The sequence below is a fragment of the Mandrillus leucophaeus genome, unplaced genomic scaffold, assembly GCF_000951045.1.
Source record: "Mandrillus leucophaeus isolate KB7577 unplaced genomic scaffold, Mleu.le_1.0 Scaffold351, whole genome shotgun sequence".
NCBI lineage: Eukaryota > Metazoa > Chordata > Mammalia > Primates > Cercopithecidae > Mandrillus > Mandrillus leucophaeus.
In genome coordinates, this window is record NW_012103710.1 from 1,818,899 (window position 1) to 1,828,120 (window position 9,222).

Below are 9,222 nucleotides of genomic sequence, written 5' to 3' on the forward strand. Positions count from 1 at the left end.
GTTTGCAGTATAGACTAGAGCAGACCGCTAGATAGAGTTTGAATTGCGGCTCCATCCCTCACTAACCATGTGATTTTGGATCAAGTATTTAATCTGTGTCTATTCAATTCCCTCATCTATAAAACAGGGATAATAACAACACCTGCCACGTAGGGGTGTGTAAGGGTTAGCTGAGCATTTATGAAGTGTTACAGAGTATTTGTTATTGAAGATATGTTTTCTGCTACAAATATCTATCATTAACTTAAATATTAAATGCATTTATTGTTTTTATTAGCTCAGTGACATTTATTTCAGCTTTTGATCTGAGTTTGTTTTCCTGCTCACAAGCTTTCTGAGAAACACAAGAATCAATAGGGATTATTTCAACTGAATTTAGGGCTTATCTAAGAGAACTTCAAGGGTTAGGAGACCAAACAAAACAAGAAAAGAGGATTTAAAAGAAGAAATTAGATTTCAAAGTTTAAGAGATTAAATGGGTGGATAAAGGCACTCAGCATGTACTTTAGATAAAAGCTGGAAAAGTAGTAGTGCTATTCTGCTTAGTCAGTGGCTCCTGACCCCATTAGCAGTAAATGCTTAATCTTACTCTTATTCTATTAATACTAATGCAAAATGGGTAGGTTTTTGTCTATGAAAAATATATTTAGTATAATTTTTGATTTCCTCTCAGAAGTAAAAATAACGACCTGAAATGAGGATGAATGATGAGCATATGAGAAAAATACAGAAAAGAATGTGTTAAAGTGCACATATATGTCAAATAGAAACATACCATGGAAATCAACGTTGATGGCAGATAAGAAGAGTTACATTTCCACTGCTCTCTTTCAGCTACAAAATATAAAATCTAGGAACTTTCAGGGGAATCTTACCCCAGAAATCTAAGAAATATTAGAAACAAATGAGAAATTACTATGGTTCAAATACTTTCATGTTTAATCATTATTGCTTTTGTAAAATTGAAGATTCAGAAAATGTAATTTTCCTTTGTGAAGAAATTTAAGCCTAGAGGCAAATTTGTAGGCCATCTTTAGCAACTCTAACAGTTTGATATTTATAATCAATATCTATAACTATCTATATCTACCATCATCTATATTATCATCTGTATCTATGTGATATGGGATATAGGTAGAAGAGGGCACTTCCCCGGCAAAGGCCCTACTCAAGCCTGAAGACCCGCGGCCCTAATTGAGGACAAGCATTTCTGTTTTCGTGCCCAAAAAGGTGCGTTTTGACCCATCACGTGCCGCATACTACCCCCATATAAACCCGAGACCTTAGCGGGCAAACATACAAGCAACTCTACATCCAGAGAAGCAGGGGAACAGATGGCAGAGAAGGAGGGAAGAGGCCTCTGAATGTCGGACGAAAGCATTCGGACTCCAGGGGAAGATCACCTTCTCACTCCATTTCCTCCTTCCGGCTCCCCATCCATCTCGTTGAGAGCCACCTCCACCACTCAATGAAATCTTGCCTCATCCTTGGAGCCCATGTGTGATCCGAGTCTTCCCGTACACCGAGCAAGAGCTTGGGATACAGAAAGCTGTCACACTGCCCCTCTGCCCTTGTGATAAGGCAGAGGGTCCATTGAGCTGATTAACATTCATGCCGTGAGCGTTGAAAGATCTGAAAGAGCTTTGTAGCACTGGGGTTGCAGGCACCTACCCCTAGACATTACCGTGAGGTCAGAGCCCAAAACACTTGCCCCGGCCTCTGCACCTGTCCGTCTGCATGCTCCCCCTGGGGATTTGAGCAGTGTGACGACCAAACAACTGAGCCATAGCCCTGTCGCACCTCCTGTTCTGTGAGGGGGATACGGAAACTCTCCCGTTTCGTATGTATCTAACCCTACTGCATGTCTTTGTACAATTTTTATTTTTCCTTGCTCTTATTTCCTTGTTCTTTTTTTTACCTTGTTACAGTGTAATTGTGTTTATATAAGCATCCTCAATCACTTAAAAATTAGGTAGAATATCAAATAGATACATAAATACAAAGAGATACATGGGTACCCTGGAATCATTTTCCTAATTACTGTCCACTGCTTTGGATGTAACCAGCCAAGTTGGGATCTGATAAGTACAATTAGTACTCTCTGTGGAATCATAGCAGAGATTTCAATTTCTAGTATTAATGGAAAAATCAGTGGAAATAAACTATTCCTCCATTTTATTGTCTACGAAAAGGGGGTTTTTCATGTTCTAGAATTCTATTTTATTTTTAAGACATATTCAAGAGTTATTAAAATCCTAGTCTACTTTCACTTATTTTAAACCATCTGGTACTTTATCATTCATATTTTTCACAAGGTTCATTGATCAATCTTTGACTATTCTTGAGGAATGGAGAAGTTCATTAGATACTAAATAATGATTTAGCACTTTTTTCAATATAAATCAAAGAAATTTTTTTCCCCAATTTCAGTATTGAGTTTTCATTAACTTCCACACATTAATATGCTCCAATTAGGTCCTTAGATTTTATTTTCAGTGTCGTGCCATAGAGAAATGTAAAGTGTGCCAAAATCATCATTATATTGGCAGGGTTGTTAAATCAATAACTAAGTTTTGTCATGTAGGATACTCTTTCTTTTACGAATAAAAGTCATAGAGGTTTTTAAGTTTTTTAAACCTTTAGATGTTCTTCTAGCATATCCTGTGCTCAGTGACTCTATATGATCAGAATAATCTGTAAACTCATTCAATCCTTTATTTATACACAGGCAAATTCTGTTTTTGATTCTTATTTTCTCTAATTCTACTTCAATCACTAATTTATATAATGTTGTAAGACATCAATATTAAATAATAGACGAAGAGTTAAATTCAGAAATTAAACCCTTACAGGAAACAGATATCTGTTACAATTTTGTGAGCCCAGATGAAGGAGGCTTTCATCTTCACAGCTGTGTGCCATTATATTTCAAGGACTGTAAGAGAAGTCACTTTAGCACTCCTATTGGAGGTCAAAATTTTCCATGAAAAGGTACTACATGCTTTGGAAAATCTTAATATTTGTATGTTTGTGTATGGAGTGTTAGTGTGTGAAATTTATGGATGAGAGTGATATCAGTATTTTGAATAAGAATCTCTTACAGTGAGAATGGAAGCACTGAGAAGGAGGTAGATTAAAGAGAATTTTAAGGGCAACAGTGGAAGCAAATGTTACTTGGTGAGTAGACTCAGTCATGATAGCTATCTGTGAGGTACTGTGCTCATTTCAGGGGTTGTCTTCTCAGTTGCCTGCTTATCAAGACCTGTAAATAAAAGGAAGAGATAAACCTTGTATGTGCCGGAGTCTCATTTTTCTCAAACTATTCTTTACACTGAATCAGACACACTACTTTCCAGTCAGAAGCACACACCATCGTCTCATTTTTCTGTCTCTGTCCGTTGTCCCTTTAATCTTGAAAAGAATACGAAGAGAAAAGATTGTGGTTGTAAAATGGCCTAGATTAAGGCAGAAGACATATTTTAATACCAAAAAGTCAATAGAAAGCGCAGACTATGAGGGAGAAACTAGGGATTTTCTTTTTATGTTGGCAATTGGATTTTAAGAGATCCAGCTGCACATCTAGTTAGTAAATCAAGCATAACTCCACAGAATCAGACTCTCTGAAATATTCTTGCTTTGATTTTTATATAATTCTCTATGATACTCTAAAGCTTCGGTTTCTTTTATTCCAGATTTCCATTTTTAGAAGTAACACAATAGGGAGTCATATGTATAAGGTTACAAATTATACCTGTAGCTGAATAATCCAAAAAAATTACAATGTTATTAAAGGCATGTGGCTGTGAACTTGCTTTGTGTGGTGGTGTAGGTGTGAAGGGTGGCCTGAATTCCACACAGGCCAAAAGGAAATTCTGACATCAGCCAATCAAAAAGAAAGAATGCCATCTTCTTTCTCTTAAGTATGAGAAACCAGGGGGAGTTATTTCTGGAAAAAAACTTACCTTTCACTAAGTCTGCATGATAGTTTAAACTTATACATATACACACATACACACACATATACTATATTATATATAGTATATATATACTATATATATATTATATATTGTGTGTGTATATATATATTTAGACAGAGTCTCGCTTTGTCACTAGGCTGGAGTGCAATGGTGCGATCTCGGCTCACTGCAACCTCCACCTCCCGGGTTCAAGCGATTCTCCTGCCTCAGCCTCCCAAGTAGTTGGGAGTAGAGGTGTGTACCACCACACCCAGCTAATTTTTGAATTTTTAGTGGAGATGGGGTTTCACCACGTTGGCCAGGATGGTCTCAATGCCTTGACCGCCTCCCAAACTGCTGGAATTACAGGCATGAGCCACCGCGCCCAGCCTAAACCTATATTTTTCATATAGTGGTTTCTGAACTAACATCACCTGGAACGCATATTATCAAGCTTTACCCCTGATTTACTAAGTCAGAAATGTGGAGATGAGGTCCAGCATATGCACTTCAGCCAGCTGTCCAGGTAATTGTAATGCATGATAAAGTTTGAGAGCACTCATTTAGACCGCTGATTTGCCTGGGTAACATGGCCTTAACACCTTTAATGATGTCAATTCTTGCATTGTTTCTTACATTTAATGATTTTGTTTGATTTTTATAAATCATTGGTAACATTTTGAAAAGCAGCGCTGCTGCTACTGAAGTTCTTGATTTGGTGCAATTTTCATTTAATTGTCTTCAAATAATGCCCTACTATAAGAAATTTTAGAAGAAAACCATATGTGATACTGTTTTTATCTTGAAGTTTATATTCATTTTAAGATTAGCAGTGTGAATTAGACTGAGATTAAAACCTTAAGGAAATTAACAAAATTTAGATTTTATGATCATTTCAGGCCTGTTATGTTATTCTTCTAAACCTAATGCAATATGTCTATTAATCATATATTAGTATATTCATTAATTGTTATTCACAAAATAGAAAATTTTGTTTCTATAGTTAGGTGGCCAAATCAACAAGAAAGTTAAAGGATTCCAAAGGAGTGTGATTGAATCCATTGCTGGCTGCTGCTTTGGGTGATTAATGTGTCGTGCTTGGAAAAACATTGCTGGCTTCTGACATACCATGTGGAATAAAGTCATTCATATATCACAAATATGTGTGTGTGTGTGTGTGTGTGTGTGATGTCTACTAAGCATGTGTAGTAGGGTTAGATGTAATATTAAGTAAGGAAAGACTTACTAAGAAGGATTATTTGAAGAAATATCTGAAGAAGTACATGCAATAAGGCATGTGGATGTCTGGGGGAGGAATAATCTGGGCAGAGGGAACAGCAAGGGCAAAGGTGCTGAGCATGAGCATGTCTGTCCTGTTCCAAAGTCATCAAATAAGCTAGTGGGACTGGGGCAGAGTGAGCAAGGGCAATAGTAGCAGATGACAGAGAAACCAGATAGAAGGACTTTACACTAGTTTAGACCAGAGATGGTTACGCCTTTGACCATGGCCTAAGTGGAGGTAGTGAGAAGTGCATAGATGAAGGGAATGTTGTAATGACAGACCTAGTAGAGTTAGCTGACATTTACATTATGAGAGAAAAATATGCATCAAACATGATTCTGGTTTTTTGTCCTGATGAACTAGATGGTCAGAGTTGCTCTCACTGAGATACAGACATTCTCATTACATTCTGTTAGGAGAAGTAGATTTTGGGGGAAACATTGGAAGTTCAGTCTGGGAGATTTATTAAATTTGGGATGCCTATGAGATATGCAAGTAGATATGTCAAGTAGATAATCAGAACTACAAGTCTAGGGTTCAAGGTAGAGGTATCTAATGGAGCTGTAAATTTGGAAATAATTTATAGATAGAATTTAAAAATACAAGGTTTACTGAGATTACCTAGATAGTATAAAGAGGAACAAAGTAAAAGGTCTGAGATTATGGCTGCTCCAATGTTTAGATGTTAGAGAGGTAAGGAGGGACCAGCAAAGGAGACCAAAAGCATGAATCAAATATCAGATGTAACATTAAATAGGATGTAATATTAAAATAATATCTATAAAATAATAATATTAAATGATTTATTGCTAATAAATTAATAAGAAGACCAATAACTGACCATTGAATTCAACAACATGGAGATCTTTGGTAACATTATGAAGGTGAAAACCTGGTTGAGATAAATTCAAGGTGGAGTAGGAGGAGGGGGCAAATACTGATAAGTATTTTAAGAAGTTTTGCTATAAAAGTGAGCAGATGTTAAGGACTGTAATTAAATAAGGATGCAGGATAAGTATTTCTTTGTGTTTGTGTGTGTGTGTTTTAAGATGGTAGAAGTATCATCTGTTTGTGGATTTAAAAATGTAGTTAAAAGGAAATAATTATTGCCAGAGTGATGTGATATACTTTGGCTACATGGCACAAGCACGCAATGGGATATACTGGATTTAACCAGAATTGAGCTTTAGCTTGGCACAATAAAAGCCTTTAGAATATATGCAAGTGATATTCATGAAGAAACATGGAATCTAATCTGGAAAATAAGTGAAATGGGGAAATGACAGGGATAGGTTTGTATAGTTGGAGTACTAAGAAAGCCAAGAAACAAGAATTATGGACAGAAATGGAGTTTGTGAATCTGATTAAGGAAGGGGTGCAGATATTGTTAATGACAATGTCTAGAGTACAACCTGGGAGTAAGGTTGACTGTATTATTTGTGTTTGCTAACTTTCTTAATATTGTTTTATTTGTATCACAAATTATAATACTAAGCTCCAAACAGGTTTTACCTTTAAAAGTTGTTATTATATTTTTAACCAAGAAGATAAGTACTAATTCCAAGTAATACACAACAGATTGAAACATTGTTTCTGTCCTAGAGCCATTTGGAGAATTAACCCAAAAACTAATTTGCAAATAATCTTGTACTTCTATTGTTTTGCCAGCTGTTTGTACTCAGAAAGTAAATGAAATGCCAAAAATGTTTACATAATGAAACTTGAATTACTGAGTTCCACCTCCCAAGAGTTAAGTAATATTAATTCCAAATGAGACCATTAAATTCTATTCTGGAACTCTAAGGCTGGGTCCTTTCTTTACTGTCATCTGTTACTGCTTTAAATCGAAGCAGTCATTTATTTTTAGAAATTGTATCTAAATTATCACGTTTTGATGTTTTGCTACTTACTATTCCATCACATCAAAATTAATACCAATAATAAGAAAATAAATATTTGTTTTCACACAAATGTAATGAAGTAAAACTTCTAAAATATTTCGTAGTTTCATTTAATAGTTACTGACTAAAGTTGTATAATCTTTATTTTTCAGATTGGTAAACAAACATGGATGAGGTTAGGATGTTTGAGAACTAGCCAGAGTTAGAGATTATATTAAGTTCTCCTGAGCTTTGGTTTAGTAATATTATGTTCCAACTATTGTCTACACACTGATTTCCTCCGAGACATTTTTGAATTTATCCAGACTTTAGAAGCAATTGGACTAACCTGAAAATTAAATTTCATGGCTGTATTTCCTTCAACTCAGTAAAATAAGATGATCTTGGAAATCCATCTCAATAATAATTCCAATAAGAGAATTACTCAACTAGGTATGTAGTTAGCACCCTGGGTGGTACAATTTTACTAAGTCAAAGATGTCAAACATAAAATTCAAGAGTTACACTTCACCAATTCTTTTGCCTTCAGCAGAGAGGACTTATCTATCTTACTATTCTTTTTTGCTGAACCTAGCCTCAGCCTCAGATTCGGCTTCCAGACAGCATTCTAGACAGCCAGTACAAGAAGATAAACATTGGCATACGAGAAACAAAAAAACATACTTTCCATTCAGGCTCTGAGAATCACATATTTGAAAGAATTAAGGTAACATCACCAAAGGTTCCCCTTATAACCAAAGAACAGTATGGGCACTAAAAAATTTTGGCTGAATATACATAGATCAATGCTTAAATTAGACAGTAATTATTGCCATTTATTAGGCATGAGCTGGGGGAAAAGTATAGAATATATAATGTTAACAAAATAGACAGCATCTTTCCTCAGGGAGACACAGTATTCTAATAGATAATGGGTAGGTAAGAGTTTGGACAAACATTAAGAAATTAAATTCAGTTATGAACTGTGAACATTTCCATGAAGAAATGTAGCATGTCATGAGAGTAAAAGAGGGGAGCTTCATGTGGGTGGAGTCCGAGAATGTCTCAATGTAGAAGGCCTCAAGTGATATTAAAACTGAGAATTTAAGGTGAATGGGTATTAACCATGGCAAGATGACAGTGTGCTTGCGTGTGTGTGGTTGGGGTTTGTGGGTTTAAATGAAGAGAGCATTCCTTCTCAGAGCCTCAGAAAGGAACATGCTTGGCATATTTTAGGAACAGAAGAGAGGTCAGTGTGAGTAGAAACTCCAAGTAAAATAAAAGCCTGTGAAAGAATGTTAATGATCTACTTATGAAGCAAACTAAAATGTGACATGACTTTGAATCACTGAAGGAGTGTAATAAATGATGCTCCATTTGACCTTTATGTTGCTTAAGTAATGTAAGAGGAGGATAGACTGCAGTTCTTTGAATGCTGTGAGGTGAGCAAGTAGAGCGAGCTTGTAGAAACAACTCTTTTGAAAATCTTATCCATAAAAATGATTTAGCTGGAAATCTGCTGTATAAGTAGCAAGAATTTTAGTAAGCTTAATTGTAAAAGAGGATTTGTAGAAAGATTTTTGGGCTCCCAGGGCTGGGATTCATATCAGGAATAGATTGAAATTGGCAATTGGAACTTGTATGGATCCCACAAATAACTTTGTCTTTCTTGCATCTCTCTCTTTCTCTCTCTCTTTCTCTCTACAATATATAAAAATATAAACTATATCTATAACTATATTTAAATATATTATATATAGATCTATATATTTAAATACATATAGAAATATAGATACTTATTTTTGTGACAGAGTCACACTTTATCACTCAGACTGGAATTTAGTGGCACAATCTCGGCTCACTGTAACCTCCACCTCCCGTGTTCAAGTGATTCTCATACCTCAGCCTCCCGAGTAGCTGGGATTCCGGGCATGCACCACGACACCTGGCTAATTTTTTTGGTAAATGTTTTTAGTAGAGATAGGGTTTCACCATGTTGGCCAGGCTGGTCTTGAACTCCTGGCCTCAAAGTGATCCCTCTGCCTCAGCCTCCCAAAGTGCTGGGATTACAGGCATGAGCCACTGTGCCCTGCCTCTTGCACCT